This window comes from Ostrinia furnacalis, unplaced genomic scaffold (assembly GCF_004193835.3).
Source record: "Ostrinia furnacalis isolate ACB-3 unplaced genomic scaffold, ASM419383v2 OfSCF4495, whole genome shotgun sequence".
Taxonomy (NCBI): Eukaryota; Metazoa; Arthropoda; class Insecta; order Lepidoptera; family Crambidae; genus Ostrinia; species Ostrinia furnacalis.
The window spans coordinates 448,757-469,588 of record NW_021134734.1 but is presented as its reverse complement, the minus strand read 5'-3'; positions in this window follow the sequence as shown (position 1 = coordinate 469,588).

The following is a 20,832-nucleotide window of genomic DNA, read 5'->3' as shown; positions in this document are numbered from 1 at the left end:
AAAACTACTACACAGTGATTTTATTTATTATGGCAACATTATGAAAAATTGCGACACTAGCGCTCGTGGTATAATTATGAACTAACAAATGAAATAACATTAAGTTCATGACGTATATCATAGATGGCGCTATTGCAACATATTTATTACGGAAAGAAATTGTAGATGGCATCAGTGTCAGAGTCAATAAAAAAAATGTAAGTTAAAAATAATTTTATAGATAGATGATTCTTATAAGTTTTGAGAACAAAGCCTCGTCGAATTATTTATACTTAAATTATACATAATTATTCGTATTGCATCACGGCAATTTATGAAAACTGTAAAACTGTCCGCCAGGCAGGTTTCAATTTCACATGATTCAGTTACAAAATTGTCTTCATACATTCATAATTTATTGCCTGTTAACTTTACTCATTCATTCCTTACGTAGAAATCGTCACTTTTTGAGCCTCAAGCTAATAACCTAATAAGTTGACATAGTGTCCCGGTATATTCAAGCCTCAAGTTGGGCAGGCTCTGTTTGCTGACCGTCATTGAATGAGGAGCCTGATTACACAGCCACTAAAGTCGACGGCCAATATTAGAGTAGTCAAAGGCTAGCTAAAGAAAAAAGCACAGAAACATTTTAGTTTCTTTAAGAAATCTATTTGTTCAAAGGCCTATGCTTATAATGGTTTCATTAAAAATTTGCCATTTCACGTAGAAATCGATAGAGCTTAAATACTGCGGCTGTAGCTTTCTCATTACCTTTTATTTTATGCTGTTGGTTTTCATAAAAAACAGGGAGTTGATTTCAAACCTCGCCATATTTAGGGAGGCCAACGGATTAGTAAGCTGAAGTGGCAATGGGCAGGGCATCATAGTACGTAGAACTGACGGCCGATGGGGCTGCAAGGTTTTGGACTGGAGTGGAGGCCACGTACCGGAGAGCGCAGCGTAGGACGTCCACCCACAATGTGAACCGACAACCTCATAAATGTAGCGGGAACGGGAAGGCGCTGGATGCAGGCCGCCATCAACCGGCCATTGTGGAAATCACGTCATATTTCCATTGTGGAAAGCCTATGTTCAGCAGTAAACGTCCTATGGCTGAAATGATGATGATGATGATAATTACATAAGCTTATTAAGATTCTATGTCTCGGCTCGTTCACCATCGGGGTTCCATACAATTAGCCGGTCTACGGGACCCGTGCAGGTTTGAAAGGCGTCACAAGTTTTTCAATCCTGAAGCGTTTAATGAAGCGGCGTGGAATCGATTATGCTATCGTTTTAATCGATTAAATTATCCGAAGCTGATAGAGTTCTCCTTTTTCAAAATGTAAACTAGATAATTAAATGAAAATGGAGAGGGTGGCTCGATGCTGATAGGGTGGATTGCGTGGAAATTAAGCTGCTAACAACGGTTATTGACTGGAGACAAAAATAAAATGTTTTCTGAAGAATAGGCAATAACTAGACGTACTTAGGAGTAATTTATTAGTAAGTTTCTATACTAATATTATAAATGCGCAAGTAACTCTGTCTGTCTGTCTGTCTCTCTTTCACGCCTAAAACACTGAACCGATTTTGATTAAATTTGGCATAGAGATAGTTTGAGTCCCGGGAAATGACATAGGATAGTTTTAGAAACAGGGACGCGCGCGATAAAGTTTTTCTGTGACAGACAAAATTCCACGCGGGCGAAGCCGCGGGCGGAAAGCTAGTATGTGAATATAATCCAGAATTAGAACAAAATACCTATCCCACTCTACATAGGTATAATGTTTACTATTTTTACCTATGAATGAGAGCACTGTAAATTAGGTATCAGAAGCAAAGATCTCTTTTTTTACCTTAGCTGTAGTAAATGAAGATGGCTTTCATATTGAAAGATTAAAGTCCCGTTTTCATTTACTTAATTGATTCTGTCTCATCAATCAGTCAGATCGTGGACGATACGATACTTACGATATTTCAAAAGTTAGCCATGTAAGTAACTAGGTGTCAATAGTAAATTAATGCGATATCGTTCGGTTCGTATTATCGATTTTTCACGAAATTTTAATGACAGTATTTAAGGAAATCTTTGGAGGAGGCCTATGTTTAGCAGTGGACGTCATTTGGCTGAAATGAAGCATATTAGTATTTTATCACTATCTGTCTTACCTATTAAAAATTAAAAATCGTACTAAATAGGTAATTGAACTAGCCTTTCCCGGAGTTAGATTGAGCTTAATTTTAGCCGAAATAAACAACTTAACTAGATATCCGAGTATGAAAAATGCAATAATATGGTGTCAGACAAATGGTGATGGACCGGAATATGGCTAACTTATAGGTTTCCATTTTCACTTGTGTCATGGACGAGCCATTAGAATTTTAATCACTCCACATGAAGACATTTTACGAGCCTCGTGTCAGCTAATAGCTGGGCGTCTTCTTACCCTAAGTAATGAGTTCTGTCCCTTGGTTTTGTCATACACTTAACAGCGTATGTACTTAGTAACTACTTACTTACATAGTTCAATTAATCTAACAATACTGCTAATGTAGTATGATAACTGTAAATTTAACTTCCCTAGATGACTACAATACTAATAAGTCAAAATAAAGTTACTTTTTCGCATGTCACAGTTATTGTTGGATGAAAAAGCACGCTTCCACCTTCGGCCTGATCGTCTTACCATCAGGTGAGTTACAGGCCAAGAGCTTCCTCGTTGTGGATAAAAAAAAAGTTTTTCTCATTTTCTAACTATAGCTTTTGTAACTACATAGGTAGGTATATGTACCTACTAAGGGATGAAACACTGTTATAAAATAAATTATATCTACCGTGTTTTGGGATTGTCATTTCATTTAATAAACCAGTAGAAATAATCTACTAGAAGACGTTGCGATAAAATGATTTTGCGACTTGCGAGTATTTTACATAACTATTATACTATATCTCTGTATCCTAAGAAATTATGATATTTATGATGACCTTTATTAACCTTAGGATATTACATACATATATGTACATATACAGGAACAAAATCATAACTCGAAAACTATAAATAGTCGAGGCGGTTTGGGTAGCCCTATAGTACCTAATGCTTTAATTTCTGGCGCGTCGGATTGACACTACTTTTTGGGACATCCTGTATATTAAGTGCTTAATATGCTGATCGAAGATAGGTGCCTACCTAGGCTATTCTTAAGGAATTTAACTAATTTTGCAAATGCAATTAGTGTGTCTTTTTTCAAAGATGTTATCTTGTGGAACGAAAATGACTAAATTATGCATAGGTTAAGTATCTTTTGAAATTCCAATCATCTTGTTCCAAGCTTATTGCCTTGGCAAGATGTCCTTAGTTATAAAGAACAGGCTTAAAAAGACAAGCTTAACCCTCAACAGGTGTTCAGCTAACACTTGCTACGTGATCTCACATGATTTGAGAAAATTAAGCGAAATTAAACCTAGTGCACACTTGCTTCAACGGGCATTTAATTTTGTCGTCCTTATAAAAGAGGCACTATTCAAAAGGACATTATATGAGTTGTGACCTTGTGACATTGTCGATTTTTTGGAACTTATGAGCTCGTAACAGTGCGTGTTTTGTTTGAGTGTCGTTTTCGTGCGTCTCGAGCTCAGATCATAGAAGGGTTTCCCGTTTCACATCTATTCCCTTCTATGATCTCCCATCCCATCTGAGGTCTCGAGCTAACAAATGCGCGCTGTTGTGACACAGTTGTGAGCTCGCTCATAGTTAATAGGTTTTGTTTTGTCAAAAATCGACAATATCACAACCCTCCTCTATCACAACTCTTTTCAGTCTCCCTTATGCATTACCCATGGATTTAGGATAATATGTCTCATTGCACTGCCAACCAGTTGCGAACATTTTAATCCCATCCACAGTCATTGCACTACTTAACTGAGCGCACTAGTCTCAAAAGCAACGACCTTGCCTTCCATTCAACGTATTCTGAATACCTACTAACGATTGGTTAAAACTTCTCCTAATACTCGTATAACCAGCGGTAGATCGTCAGTTATACTTTTTATGTGGCTAATCAGTATAATCTCCTTACAGTCAGCCTGTATCGCAAAAAAAAGACATCGATTTCGTATCGTCATCCCAACTATATAATATTATAAATGCGAAAGTAACTCTGTCTGTCTGTCTGTCTGTCTGTCTGTCTGTCTGTCTGTCTGTCTGTCTGTCTGTCTGTCTGTTACGCTTTCCCGCTTAAACCTCGCAACCGATTTTGATGAAATTTGGCATAGAGATAGTTTGAGTCCCGGGAAAGAACATAGGATAGTTTTTATCCCGGTTTTTGAAACAGGGACGCGCGCGATAAAGTTTTTCTGTGACAGACAAAATTCCACGCGGGTGAAGCCGCGGGCGGAAAGCTAGTAATATAATAATTTGCTTTAAGTTCGAAACAACGGTTTCTGTGACTCATGCGTAGACATTCAGGCGCAAAAGTGGTTGAACTGTATTTTTTTCAAAGTTATAGCTTTACGGTTAATGCTGCCATTCAACTGATTAATACGTTAAGTTGTTCACATGTCACCAAACTATGTAGATTAAAGAAATTATCTAAATACTAGCAGCCGCCCGCGACTTAGTAGGTACGCGTGGAACCCGTTTTACCCCCTTAGGGGTTGAATTTTGCAAAATCCCGTCTTAGTGAGCACCTACGTTCTAAAAGTTCTACGTTAAAAAAGTAGTTTCTGAGATTTCGTGATGAGTGAGTCAGTCAATCAGTGACCTTTTGCTTTTATAAATTATAGATTTAAATGGCGTTTCAGTATTTGGCCGTATACCATATTTTCGGAAACTAAAAGGCAACTAGGTACTTAATTTTTTTTTGAGAATATTATTGGTAAAATCAATATTGCCTTTCCTACAACAGGGCAGTTTACCTATAATTATGTATTTGGGAAAATATATTATGCCTTTAAAGAGCATTACACTGAGAAGAGTAGTTATTAATAATTCAATTTTAAATCGGCTTATTTCCGTCGTAACTGTACCGCCCGTAACTAAAGTACCAGTGTGCCTGATGCGGCGGCAAAACACCCTGTACTTTGGTGTATATGTTACATTTAAAATTACTCATAGTCGGTCAAAACCACTTTTGACTGCAAAAAATCACCTAGATTTCTTAAAAATATGATAAGAAATAAAAAGCAATATTACTGTGGCACCTAAGGTAGGTGTCATCACGTTGTATGCACAAATCATGTACGAGTAAAATTTGTTTGATGATTTTCAAGCAATTTTCACTAATCATAACACTTTGTATGTATTTAGACTGATTTTTTTCAGCAAAACGCCCTTGGTCAAAACTAATTTTGACTGGAAAAATCAGTCAAAAGTGATATTGACCAAGAGCCAGAGTCAAAACCACTTTTAGCTGATTTTTACAGTCAAAAGTGGTTTTGACCGATTATGAGTTTTAACTGTAACATATAAATGCCTAGAAGAGGCTCTATAAACCGCGCTAATGAGTATTAATAATGTAAAATTAAATCACCTTACTTCCTTCATCTCTGTACTCATAATTACAGCAGGATGCAGATTATGTCCACCTACATACAGTCGAATGCGACCCAGCCAGTTTGCAAGGCAGGCCTCGGCTCGGTCACCCCATTGCAACGGTGTACTCCACAAAACGATTCCGTAATATCTCCATTCGACTCTTTCGCTCAAGGCAGGATTTTGGAATAAGAGAGAGAGAGACAGGTAGAGTCGAATATAACAGGATTGGAGATTCGATTGGAGGACAGAATAGGGTTCTAAACTCAAGTTTATTTTAATGTCTCTCTCTGTCGCCATGCAGGTCATAATTTCGCAGTAATCGGTGGACTGGCCAATGAAATAGACTGTTCATTTTTGCTCTTACATGGTGGATTAGTATTCGTTATTTACAAAATGCATAAAAATATTAATTTAAAAAATAATAACGTACTTACTTACACATGATTATTCACACAATATCTTTATTGTTACCTTTCTTAGCGGATGCCTACGTCATAACATCTACCTGCATGCCAAATTTAAGCCCGATCCGTCCAGTGGTTTGGGCTGTGCGTTGATAGATCACTATGTCAGTCAATCAGTCAGTATACCTTTGAGTTATAATATATTCAGATAGATAGGCACACCACACAACACAATCCTTTGCAAATCAATTAGCATAGCGCTTTTCTAAAAGGAAATCAACACACAGCAACCCACTTAAATGAAAATATACAATTTACAGTTCCTCTGAAACATTAGGCGTGATAACATACCTCGCATAAGTATTTCTCATTAATATTCTTACTGAGTGTATCCATGATTGCGTTTCTAATAGGTGCCTATTTACTGTACAGACGGTGCCTACTTACGGTACATAGTGAGTAGCTATATACGAGTATATACAGGGTGGAAATCACAAGGCTTACTTTCATGTAGGTAGTCTAGGCTTTATGGGCTGTCTATATGCGTCAGATGATTTTAACATACCCTCCAAAGCCTGATGTTCTTACTACTACAATACAAGTGGTAATACGCAACGCGATATTTCAATTTTATAATATTGCATTGAAAATAGTTGATTTCAGAAATTTTCAATAGGCTATAAATGTTTTATAATCTAAAGTAATACTAGCTTTTAGGACGACTTATATTTTCCCATTGGCATTCTAAAATTCGACACAACCACTTAAAATATAACTTGAGAAGTTGTTTGAACAAAGTTTATTTCCCTTTGTATTATTTTACAAGTGGGCACAAGTAGCTGAACACTAGTTGCGTTTGACAGTCGTTAGGCGGGCCCAGCAAACTTGTAAGCTTTCACAAAGCTCGGGGAAAACAGAAAGGCTTTTAGTGTGTCAGAGGTGTACTACTGTTAAATGAAGTACTAATAAATAAAAATTTCAAGTAGGCAAGAATAACCGCGCTCTTTCTGAACTTGAAAATATCTGAATTTAAATCGTTTTATACAGTAGAGTATATGAACACATTTTCAGTGACGTTCCAAACATAGTGCTCTACCACCATTTTAAAACCTTAAATTAGTTTTTGACGAGACTTTCGTGATTCGCAACTTACGATAGAGTTTCAGTCGCCCTTTTTTCAGCCTTTTGTATTAAACGTAGACAGGTGCTATTCACAGGCCATGTCTATTCAGACAAGTTTAGTATAGAAAAGTACTCATTCCTCAATTGTACTCACATTCTACTCGTATTTAAGGAGAGAGTGTTGGTGTATTTTGAAGTATTAAATTAGTTTTTGCATTGCTAGTCTTCTGTGATTAATAAGATTTACGCTACCTCGCTACTTTGTCATTGACATGTATTACATTAATTACGTTTGTTCCTTGATGTAACTAGTGATGACTAAGTTTGTTCCGAAGTTCACAAAGTGCCAAAATACTGGTCCAAATTGAATAAATATAATTTTTTGATTTCATTTGATGCTGTTTTGACCTACATCCTACATGCTTGCCTCCCTAGACAAAATGCACAATGTGACAGTTTTTATGTCGAAAGATGGTCGAATAGCCAACTTGCCACTTGTCTAGACCTGACTGACTGACACTGAGTTGACGTTTCTCCCCCGGCTGTGGCCCACGGGGGTCACACGCGTGTCGGGGCGAACGCCCGCGCTTAACAATGCCCCGTGACCCGCAGTAGCCGTGTGAACTGCGCTTAAGACGCTTAAACACCTCCTAATGGAAGAACAATGCCGCACTCCTTACGTGCAATCAAAAATATTCAAAGATAATCTTGGTTATAAATCATCGTCCACAAAAGACTTCGCACGCTTTCTTTTCTTTGTCATTGAATTCAACTAAACTGATAAAAATGAACTAAAAAGATAATAAAAACAAGACAACTCAGCCTTAGTGTTCACAAATGCAGTCGGAGGCATCAATGACTAATTATTTTGTTAATGATATGTAAAAACATAACCCTCCTTCTGGCGCAGTCGGGTAAAAAGACACAAACTTTAAGTTACGATAAATGGAAAGATTGACATCTTTATGCGATCAGCTCGAATTAACTTCTCAGCACCAGCCCATTATGTTGTCCCGAAATGGTGGTAGGGCAAGCTATATTTGGGACGTGTTTAAGTGCCCTGGAAAGTCCTAAGTACTGAATTAAAAATATTAAACTCTGAGGAAGTGCTTTTTTTTAAATCCACTACGAGGAAGCTCTTGGCCTGTATCTCACCTGATGGTAAGTGATGATCAGGCCGAAGGTGGAAGCGAGCTGCATTCTAGTTAATAATCATGAGTATTCTGCGAAAACCATTTGTATGTAATTGTGTTCTTTCAAGTCGCGAATTTGTACTGATTTATGATACAGAGAGATTTTAATCTCTGTAGGTTTACCTACATTATTAATTTGAGAAATTGTAGCTACTCCGTGCTCTGGAGGTAGACATGAAAAGCGCTCAGTTAAATTGACATCTATGTTAAATTATACATCTAAGGCTGTGTTACAACACCTGACTTTAATCGTAACTGACGTTATCGGTGTTTTAGTATGGAGTTTGACAGATTTTTGACGTTTGTTAAAGTTAAAGTAAAATGGTGCAACTCAGCCTAATACTTTTTGGCTGAGACCGACAAAAGAATACCAACTCTACCACGAATCTACGATAGTTAGTCTGGGGTTCTATACGAGAATACGAATAAGTTAGGTACCTTTTTTATAATCCCTTGCAGAGCCCTTAATATTATCTGTTCTATGTTATGGCATGGGGTGACCTTTCGCGGCGTAACGATAACGACACGATAACGCGGCGTTAACGAGCCGCCGGCGATGCGCCGCGTACCTAGGAATAACAGCATTAACAGCTGTGCCAGGTGTCGCTCGGCGTCTAAATGTGTCGGTTTCGAACGACACGCGCAGGTTATGACGGAGTAACTATACGTAGGTAACTATAGTTAGGTATATTTATGACTGTGTTAAGCGCTAGGGTCAATTTTTCAATCGTCAGATATCTTGACTTAACTGAGGAATAAACTTGTCATTTTGACATATTTTCCATACTGAAACTGTCAATGTGCCAAACTTATTCTTCAGTTAAAAGTTACCCGACGATTGAAAAATTTGCACTAAGCCCCAGTTTTTTTAATCATAGTTAAAATAACTAATTGTTAAATTTTGCTACTAATGGTTAAATATTAACAAATTGTAACTAATAGTTAAAAAATGTACTAAAATTCAAGCTAACCATTGTTCGAAAAAATGTTTTTTCGGATATTTAACCACTTGTCATTTGACATCTGTCAAATTTGACTAACGAATCAAAAAACTGGGCCTAAGTAAGTAACTAAACTATACCTATACGCAAATTGTTCAGCTTGTTTGTTTAAACTTGTTGTAGATAATACACTCGAGTCGACAGCACATCAGACTGTACATTATGTATGTTGCCGCAGACGTAAGAGACGCTATTCTTGCTGCAAAATAGTTTCTATTAAAAATACTTACTTAACTATGATACCTAAGTGCCTTATTTTACAAAGAAAGTTAAACGCGCCATAAATTGTCGGCTTAAAATGACATTTTCATACATGCCCGTATTCATAAACGATGCTTTCAGCATATCGAAAGCACAGAGTCGAATAGAGCTCTGTGATTTGTTTGTGTGTCACCCTGTGCGTCCACGCGCACTGTGAGACCTCATAGTAATATTTGTGAATACGGGCTTAAATGTCAATTTAAAGTCAACGTGAGTTTAACTTTTTGTAAATATAAGGGGGATAGAGTTTAGCTTGTTGTATGTACTGTCGTCTATCTACGGTTCATATACATGAAAATGCCTTCCTATAGCAACTGCGAACTATACAAAAACACACTAAAGCTCGATCCCTTAGGCCCTAATAATTAAATCGTTTGTGAAACTGTCCCCAGGCGATCCATAATTTATCGGCCCAAATTCGCCATCGCCAGCTCTGTCTATTGGTTCGGTCAAAAGTTCCCAAAAGCCATTTGTTATCGGCATACTAATGATATAGAGGTATTCACTTGAATATTTATGGTTTGTACTTAATTAACAGAAGTGGGACATTTGTTAGGTACTTTAACACGCGGACGCCTGAAATAGTTTCCCGTTCCTAAACACTTCGTGTTTATAATTTTCACTCCTGAAAAATTGTCATGGGATGGGTTCAGTAAGATCCATGCTTACGACGTCAATTTAAAACAAATACTCCAATTCGTGGTATGAATTTTTCTTAACGTTGTTATTGTTCTCAATATCTTGTAAATAAATTAAGCTATCCAAGATGGCTTTTCACGCGCAGGTATTTAGGTGCTTGCAAATATCGCGTTGCAATAAGCAAGTTAGTTTTATATTTTATTGAAATCTATCGTAGCGGTAAAGGTTTTATAGGGGCGGGTGGAGGCGACGACCTCCGTTTACGAGGGCATTTGCTTCACCCCCGCCCCGCTGCCCCGCCCGCCCTGCGCGAGCGCAGACGTTCTAGTCGTAAAACGTAAGCAATTATGATCGACTAGCGGCCCGCCCCGGCTTCGCATTGAGTGATATAAAGTATAACTATAAAGGCAATATACATATATTTGCAATTAGTATCCTTTTTATGAGTGACTCAGAATTAGTAACTTGATTTATGTAAAAAACACAAATTTTTTTCATGCGCTTCGAGAAATTTAGGCGCGCCTTATAATCGGTGCGCTTCCAGGAATACCTCGTACTTAGCAGTAGCCTTTTCTGAAGAACATTACTATGTGCTATTTTGCAAACAAATTGTCCATCGGATGTACCTACTACAGGCGGGTAACGTTAGTGTCTAACATATAAAAATGTTTCACGTTTCCCTTTAAAATTACTTTTTTACTCGAATAATAATTTTCATGAGCTACGTGCCTCACTCCCGCGCGGCCTAATTTGAGATGATTAATGGAGGTATCAGGTAGGTATATAAAGTGCGTCTAGCAAGGTAACTGAGATGGATAGACTCTAAATAGGACGTGACTGATATTTATTTCTGACTTTAATAACAACGATAGATATAGCAATCTAACAAAAGCGCTTAGCGAGCACTAGCGCTGATTTGTCTGTCATTTCTCATGCCATGTTTCAGTGAAGTATGATTTATGGTTCACTGATTATACCTACACAAATATTTTAGTAAGTCTGAAGTTTATTTTCGATTATTATGTTTGTTTACAAAAAATCATCCAGCCATTGCATCGTCACAATTTTTTGACATCATAATAGTATAGATTACAGAATTTAAGAAAGTTAAGAAACTAAAAATAATTTTGATTTAAAAAGATGTGAACCTTATAGTCGACTAAACGTCTTTTAAACTATGTAATAAGTGTAAATTGGGCTGTTTTTTTAAATATTACGAATTTCAAAAGGTTAACATTTTTCAAGTCTCAATGAATACTGTTGGTTTTGTACGAGATTTAAACTATACTTCGACTAATTTAGAGGTGCCACTGTCGCAACTAGCCGACCACACACCTCGCCTCGCATAGCTAACACGGCGGCAAAAGGTAAAAAAGTTAAGTAGTGTGTGAAGAGCTCCTAGCGCGCCGTGTTTGACTGCGCCCGCGCTGGTGCAGTGCAAACATTGTGCCGCAGGGCCGGCTGCAGGCAGGTGCAGGGGGCATGGGGGCCACACTTTAAATAAGAGCTTATAAGTGCCAACTCTTGGTCTAATTTTTTTTTTGTGTCTATCAATTAATACTGCATTCACGATTTACTGAGTTTGGAACCCGATTTTCACACGTTGGATTACTTATTTTAATCTAAAGGAATTTTTATAACTAACGCAAACTTAACTCTAAATAAAAAAATATTGGTTAAATATTGGTGGTCGAGACCTTCGGACCCTGGGGACCAAATGCTAAAATAGTGTTTCGGACCATTTCCCCTAAATTAATTAAAATTTCGGAGAAGTCAGCTAATATTCAATATGATGCCTCGAGAATATTATTATGATTATCGCATCCAGCTACCTATCATTATTCTAGTCGAACTGTCTATTCTACATATGCGAGTATTCTACATCAAACCAGTATGATCTGATGCCTTCCACTTTAGCTTGCTAATCTCTAGGGATAATTGACTGGATAAGTACCTACCTGTGCTCCGTCAGATGACTTTTTCTGACTTTATCCTTCAGACAAAGTGCTTTTCGTACAACCTGTTTAACGGATGTACTGAGTGTTACCGCAAGTGTCCATGTCTCATCAATGACAACAGAAATAAGCCCTTATTGACCTCAACTGAGCCCTTATTCCGTCTCTGTGAAGGGCCCAACCGTGTCGCGACCTGTCGCCCATTGTTGTCTGCCGCGCGGCGTCTGCGCCACTTACGCTGTATTACACATGTACAGAGCCTATGATGAAAGAGATGAAACTTTTCCAGAATCGTGTTAATTTTAAAACGATCTTCTTTCGAAAAACTAACGGATTTAATAAGTTGAACCTTTTTTCGTCGGTGATGGTTATGCAGGACGGAGAAATGAGTCATTTAGGATTTAATTAAGCCAAAGTGTGAACTTTGATGGCCAAGAAATTCTCGTTCTTGTTTATTAAAAAACCTACATTACTACAATTCTGAAAAACCCGTGGTTCCACCGGCGAGAATTTTGGTCTGATATTATTTACCTATATTGTCTTATAATGAATCCTTCTGAGCAATCTCCAATACCTAGTTACTTAAGATTTTTTTTATCTGTCACAAATTTTACAGGTTGTTGGATTGTGTGGATCCTAGTTGGTCATAATAACCACGAAGTTATTTGATATTGTGTGGACTTCTTTCTTCGATCCATGATATAACGTTCCATTACTGCCGACTCGTAATTTTGATACATCTGCGCCTTCCGAACTGGCATAAAATAGGTGCTACTAGACCAGCAATTTTATTTTATGTCCTTTTCCTTGTAAACACGAGATTTATAGATAGTAAGGCTTGTGTAGGGGTAACGAGGCTCAAGGATAAGCCGCGGAGCTCCAGTGGGTGTGAAAATTGAATTTGTATGCGTGGAGAGTATAGATACTTATGTTTTTATTTACTCACGTTTGCTTTTCGGAATCTAAGTCCTAGTTTGACATAGGCCCGTATTTTGATGTGACACTCGAATATGAAATGAGGTCGGATTCAAGCCTGAAATTAATCTTGATATTGAAATTGAGGCAACCATTTTTAATCGATACTTGAGTTTGAGCATCCTCTACTACAGTGAATTAATATTAATTTCTCACTCACTGTTTTTTCTTGTAATATTTTTAATGTACATTTCAGTTTGCTTTCTCACAAAGAACAACAAGTCTCATAGGAGCAGCGTCCGCAGTAATCTAATTCATCGTACAAAACTAAAACAATGGTTTTTAAATTTCTCACGCCCGATTCCAGTTATAAGACGTAATATTTCAATGATATCTAGTTACGATGCATATTTAAATGTAAAATTACATATCCATAAGTCCGAGAACCGTTTTAAGAACGGTTTAGAGGTTACTAAAGTTTGATAAAGCTATTGTTACCATAATTACAATCTTTTGAGTTTTATTTTCAGCTGACCTTAAAAATTCAGGGCTACTGAAATAAATGTCGGAACTATGTTTCCCAGTCTTGGAGCTTTACAGAAAAAAAGTATTCGTTTTCAAAACATCTTGAGTCTCCGCCATTCACATGGTCGAGTAGTGCAGAGCAAACGGATTATGAGTTCATCGGCTCGTCATAATAGTTGCGCTTGCGATCGGCGTACGCGCATGCGTGTGACGAGTGAACTTTACGCACTTACTTACGTCTTACGTCTGAACAATTTGACTCTAGTAAGGAGCCCTTACAGTTTCGTGATTCCACCCATTTCATAAAAGCTGCTATAGATACTTGATTAGCCCTACATCTCAAACTAATATTATAAACTAGCTTTCCGCCCGCGGCTTCGCCCGCGTTTTGTCGCCCGCGAATTTTGTCTGTCACAGAAAAACTTTATCGCGCGCGTCCCTGTTTCAAAAACCGGGATAAAAACTATCCTATGTTCTTTCCCGGGACTCAAACTATCTCTATGCCAAATTTCATCAAAATCGGTTGCGAGGTTTAAGCGGGAAAGCGTAACAGACAGACAGACAGACAGAGNGTCATTCGATATGGCGTAGGTAACCCATTTTTAATCGATACTTGAGTTTGAGCATCCTCTACTTCAGTGAATTAATATTAATTTCTCACTTACTGTTTTTTCATGTAATATTTTTAATGTACATTTCAGTTTGCTTTCTCACAAAGAACAACAAGTCTCAGAGGAGCAGCGTCCGCAGTAATCTAATTCGTCGTACAAAACTAAAACAATGGTTTTTAAGTTTCTCACGCCCGATTCCAGTTATAAGACGTAATATTTCAATGATATCTAGTTACGATGCGTATTTAAATGTAAAATTACATATCCATAAGTCCGAGAACCGTTTTAAGAACGGTTTAGAGGTTACTAAAGTTTGATAAAGCTATTGTTACCATTTACAATCTTTTGAGTTTTATTTTCAGCTGACTGAATGTCTGAACTATGTTTCCCAGTCTTGGAGCTTTACAGAAAAAAAGTATTCGTTTTCAAAACATCTTGAGTCTCCGCCATTCACATGGTCGAGTAGTGCAGAGCAAACGGATTATGAGTTCATCGGCTCATCATAATAGTTGCGCTTGCGATCGGCGTACGCGCATGCGTGTGACGAGTGAACTTTACGCACTTTAGGCCTTACATCTGAACAATTTGACTGAGGTAAGGAGCCGTTACAATTTTGTTTCTTGTTATTCTAACGTTTGATGTTTGTGATTCCACCCATTTAATAAAAGTTGCTATAGACACTTGATAAGCCATACATTAATTTATATTTAGAGGCATAAATTGTAGATATTGTTAACTAACAATTCATTCCGAAATTTTTAGCTTTAATTTATAAGACAGTCCCAGTTCAGCGTTGTCCTACTAATCCAGAACCAGACTAACCTTACCCTCTCATAACCTGATTGCTAAAATTACTTATGTACATTACGAGTCTAAGATATTTGCCTATTTCTCGTAAATCTGCGGGTCTACTGTCACTCTCGCTCAAGCTGGCATCTCGCTTTGCGTGAGAGGGATGTCAATTTCGAAACTTGGGTTAACATTTTTCGAAGTAAACCCCGCTGGGGCAAAACCGCAAACCCTGAAATCATGGGTGGCCGTTGTCACAATCTTTGTAACTGCTTACAATGTTTTCAAAGATTGGCAATAAAGTAATTTTATACGTTTCCTTTTAAGTCTCCCTAAGTAAAGTCTAATAAGGCACTCTAGTAGGCGTTACTGGGATTTAACAAATAGACATTAAAACCTCATTTCTAAACAGTATGGTTTGAGGATAATGTTAGTAGTCGGCCTTCCTGGAATTGAGACGGACTTCCTTTGTCGAAATTAACGTGCACTCAACGATATTAGACGAATCGCTCGTCCGCACACAGTGTAGGCAGGGACAGATAGTCCACTGGAATTATTTTGTATAAAAAAATCAGGTATCTACTCGTACACCTTGATAGCTAGCCTTTAGCTTGACTTTTATGCTAGAGTCAGTCCAGCTTTTCCACTTAGTTCAAAGTGATAGGTGGAAAATAAAAAGTACGCTAAAATTATGTATCTAAGTACTTGTAAATTCTGAATGATGAATAGACTATCGACAATGAGCATGCGAGTATACCATACAAAGCGATAAATGTACTTAGTATTTTGCATTTTAACTAAGAACAATCATGAAAAACAATATTGTATCATAGTCAGCATCGTGAATCGACCTCTAGATCGTCAACAAGGAATAGAAATGTCAAGCCATTTTAATAAAAAAAAAACTAAATAGAGGTGTTTGGTCAGGTGAGGCATTAAATTCATTTTTTTATTATTTTTTGTTTGTTTAGAGAGAGCTTACTGTATTTCGTATAGCTACACTGTGCTCCAATGACTATACTTGGACAGAGTGCGTGGGGCCAGGAATAGAAGCAGGACTAGTACATTGTGGATACGAATTTAATTTATTAGTCGTGTATCGACCTGTAGATAAGATAAATCGCTACGTTATTGTATTCGGTCGTTGCCGTGGCTTTTTGATGTCGATCTATTTTTAGAAATATCAGCCAATTGATAAAGATTTGATGTTTGGGTGTTAGCTTCATCTAACAATAGGCAACTACACAAATGAGGGTTTGGTAGAGATGCACCAACATGAAGAGGTGAAGACCTACTGAAAACCGTCAAGACTTACCATATAGTCAACAGACTTATTGGTATCTAGTTTGAAGTGATATTTTAGTAGATTATGCACTAATAATAATAACAATGGGTACAAATACCTGCCTTGTTATCCATAAAAAAACATTGTTCTGTAGAATCACCTAATTTATTAGTGATCATGATAGTGCCCTTTTAAACATAAATAAAAGCTTTTTATGAGGGAGCAAGGCTCTACCGATCACTTCATATCGATATTATTGCCCCTTTCTCCTGCATCTGCCATCATAGGTTTTAGATATAGTAAGTTTAATACCCAGTTAGGTATAGTTTTACTCGTAATAGTGTCTCTACACGTGCCGACAAGAGGGTTCATCGGACACGCGTCCGGCTTCTAAGTCGCCTTCACTAACGCTGCAGCAGGATGTACAGATACAGACTACTGAAAATCTAGGTAGGCACATAATTGTGTTCTTATTTAATTGTAATACGTGTTATTTTACAGTAAAAACGAAATAGAGATTCTGGCGACTGTACTGCAATTTAATTCGTACTCGTACTTGTGACTCTTTTGTTTTAGGAGCCTCATAAATATAGTGAAGTGGGACAGCACTATCGTTACGAAATTAAATATACGAGTAAGTAATGTATATTGGAAATAAAAGCCAATGTAGAGACTCTTGTTGTACAACAATGTTGCCAAGCCACGTGAAATCGCCAAACGCCTTTGAGATTCATTAGACTATCATAATAAAACCCATTTGAATGCGTCATGAAAAAGAAATCACTTTAGAATGTTTGTTTCGATTCAAAAACAATATTAGAGACTGTAATTGATTTTATCATTTGATTAGCTTCCTTTTTGGAATGTTTCAATTGTTTTCAGTGCGCCGGTCCGGTTGTCCGGAGGTTTTCCCTAACGTCCGGATGTTTCAGGCCGGACCGGACAATCCACGTAATCGTACTGCGAGTCGTGTGCTGTTATTTGTTTTTTAAAAGTGGCAGAAACAAAAAAAAATACATAAAGAAGACCGATGGATAATAGGTGGTTATGTGGTAGAATAAAATATCGTTAAAAAAGACCGAAAGCTATGTTAATTACTTATATCTGTATTTATTGAAGAATGGTTCAAGCTTTAATACTTAGGTACTAGGTAATATTCTTTCTAGTACCTATCTTTTGAACATGTCAAGTTTAGGTAATTTCGATGCTATTTTTATTCACACTAAAATAATTATGGCTGTGTGCGTGTTCTCACGCTCTATAGTCAAACCAAAATACTTTGATCCACCATCGTAAAAGTGTGCCAGGCTGTCAAGTGACAGTTCAAGGAAACTATAAAATCTTCAAATCTTCCAACACCGACTCCATAATCTATACTTATAATAAATCTGTAGAGAGGTCAATTCTGTACATGAAATATATTTTCAAAATAACTATCAGGGGGTGATTAGTGATCGATACTGATGCCAAAAATGCAATCAGTAAAATTTTTGTCTGTCTGTCTGTCTGTCTGTATGTTCCTTATAGAAACAAAAACTACTTGACGGATTTTAACGAAACTTGCTACAATTATTCTTCATACTCCTGGGCAGGTTATAGGATACTTAAGAATTCCCACGGGAATGGGAATTAGCGGGAAAATCCTTTTGTATGAAAAATCTAAACCGCTTAAGTTAGACGCTTGAAATTTGGCATGCAGGTACCTTAGTAAACTAAAAGCTTAGTTACAACAGGATATTGCTAAATTCCCACGGGAACGGGAGTTAGCGTGAAAAAACATTTGTATGAAAAAATCTAAACCGCGTAAGATAAACGCTTGAAATTTGGCATGCAGGTACCTTAGTAAACTTAAAGCTTAGTTACAACAGGATATTGCAAAATTCCCACGGGAACGGGAGTTAGCGGGAAAAAACATTTGTATGAAAAAATCTAAACCGCGTGAGATAGACGAAGGGGGTAAAACGGGATCCACGCGTACGAAGTCGCGGGCGGCCGCTAGTTATAAATAATGGTATACATTAGTCCTAATCAATAATAAATACGTAAATTCTTTATCAAATAGTAAATTATTATCAAAGGTTTTTCACTATTTTGAGAATATTTTATACAGCCTATGTTCAGCAGAAAAAAAATGAATTTTAATGGTGAGAGATTTTTTCAAATCGGTTCTATTCAAAACAAACTTTTCCTGTTTACTATTCTTTTTTTATCCGGAAAATGCATAACATTTCATACCCACCAGCTGCGGGGGCAGCTAGTGGGTTATGTGGGGTTCTTCCTACCAGAAGGTGGGTAGCCCCTACACCCACTAAAAANTAGTTGGGATATATTAGTTGGGATGCGAAAGTTTGGATGTCTGGATGTGTGTTACTCTTTCACGCACAAACTACTGAACGGATTTTGATGAAATTTTACAGTATTATTATTTATAACCCAGAATAACATATAGGCTATAATTTATGACGATCTGTGACAAACGAAATTTCACGCGGGTGAAGCTGCGGGCAAAAGCTAGTTAATTTATATTTAGAGGCATAAGTTGTAGATATTGTTAACTAACAATTCATTCCGAAATTGTAAGCTTTAATTTATAATTAGGCTAGAGTTCCAGTTCAGCATTTTCCTACTAATCCAGAACCAGACTGACCTTACCCTCTCATAACCTGAATACTAAAATTAATATAGGTAACATTACGAGTTTAGCTAATAAGATATTTGCCTGTTTCTTGTGGATCTGCAGGGCTACTCCGAAACGCTGTTTATGCAGTTTCAGGTCTACTGTCACCCTCGCTCATGCTGGAATCTCGCTTTGCGTGAGAGGGATGTCAATTTCGAAACTTGGGTTAACATTTTTCGAAGTAAACCCCGCTGGGGCAAAACCGCAAACCCTGAAATCATGGGTGGCCGTTGTCACAATCTTTGTAACTGCTTACAATGTTTTCAAAGATTGGCAATAAAGTAATTTTATACGTTTCCTTTTAAGTCTCCCTAAGTAAAGTCTAATAAAGCACTCTATTAGGCGTTACTGGGATTTAACAAATAGACATTAAAACCTCATTTCTAAACAGTATGGTTTGAGGATAATGTTAGTAGTCGGCCTTCCTGGAATTGAGGCGGACTTCCTTTGTCGAAATTAACGTGCACTCAACGATATTAGACGAATCGCTCGTCCGCACACAGTGTAGGCAGGGTCAGTAGCCCACTGGAATTATTTTGTATAAAAAAAATCAGGTATTTATACCTTGATAGCTAGCCTTTAACTTAACTTTTATGCTAGAGTCAGTCCAGCTTTTCCACTCAGTTCAAGGTAATATGTACCTACTCGTAGATTCTGAATGATGAATAGACTATCGACAATGAGCATGCGAGTATACCATACAAAGCGATAAATGTACTTAGTATTTTGCATTTTAACTAAGAACAATCATGAAAAACAATATTGTATCATAGTCAGCATCGTGAATCGACCTCTAGATCGTCAACAAGGAATAGAAATGTCAAGTCATTTTAATAAAAATAAAAAACCTAAGTAAAGGTGTTTGTTTAGAGAGAGCCTACTGTATTTTGTATAGCTACACTGTGTCCCAATGACTATACTTGGACAGAGTGCGTGGGGCCAGGAATAGAAGCAGGACTAGTACGTTGTGGATACGAATTTAATTTATTAGTCGTGTATCGACCTGTAGATAAGATAAATCGCTACGTTATTGTATTCGGTCGTTGCCGTGGCTTTTTGATGTCGATCTATTTTTAGCAATATCAGCCAATTGATAAAGATTTGATGATTGGGTGTTAGCTTCATCTAACAATAGGCAACTACATAAATAAGGTTTTGGTAGAGATGCACCAAGAACTTAAAACCGTCAAGACTGACATTAAAGAATTAATTGTGTAAAAATAAATGTTTAAATTACCTATATTGGACTGTAATATTACCTACTTTGTTTACCTACTTTATTATTATGTGTGACTTATATTATTATGACTGGATTAAGTGTTACACGCCATAATTTGGCGAGACATGTTGAACTGTATCATCAATTTTGTGTTCCATCCTATGTACCGTGTTTCATGTAATAAACAATTTGAATTTGAATTTGACTTACCGGATAGTCATTAACAGACTTATGGGTAGTTTGAAGTTATATTTCAGTAGTTATTATGCACTAATAATAATAACAATGGTTACAAAATACCTGACTTGTTATCCATAAAAACATTATTGTTCTGTGCAATCTCCTTTTATAAGTGATCATAGCGCCCTTTTAAACTTAAATAAAAGCTTTTTATGAGGGAGCAAAGCTCAATTCTCCTTTCTTTCTCATCTGAAATCATAGGTTTTGTAAATAATGAGTATCAGTACATACCTAATACATGTGTACTACTATTATGTATAATAGTAGTACACATTTAGGTATAGGTCTTAATAGTGTCTCTACACGTGCCGACATTAGGGTTCATTGGACACGCGTCCGGCTTCTAAGTCGCCTTCACTGACGCTGCAGCAGGATGTACAGACTAGGTACTGAACATCTTGACTTACTTGACTAAAGGTCCTATGTCCTCTAGATGGGGCAGAGGGCGTCCACAACAGTCCTCTATCGCGTTCGGTCTTG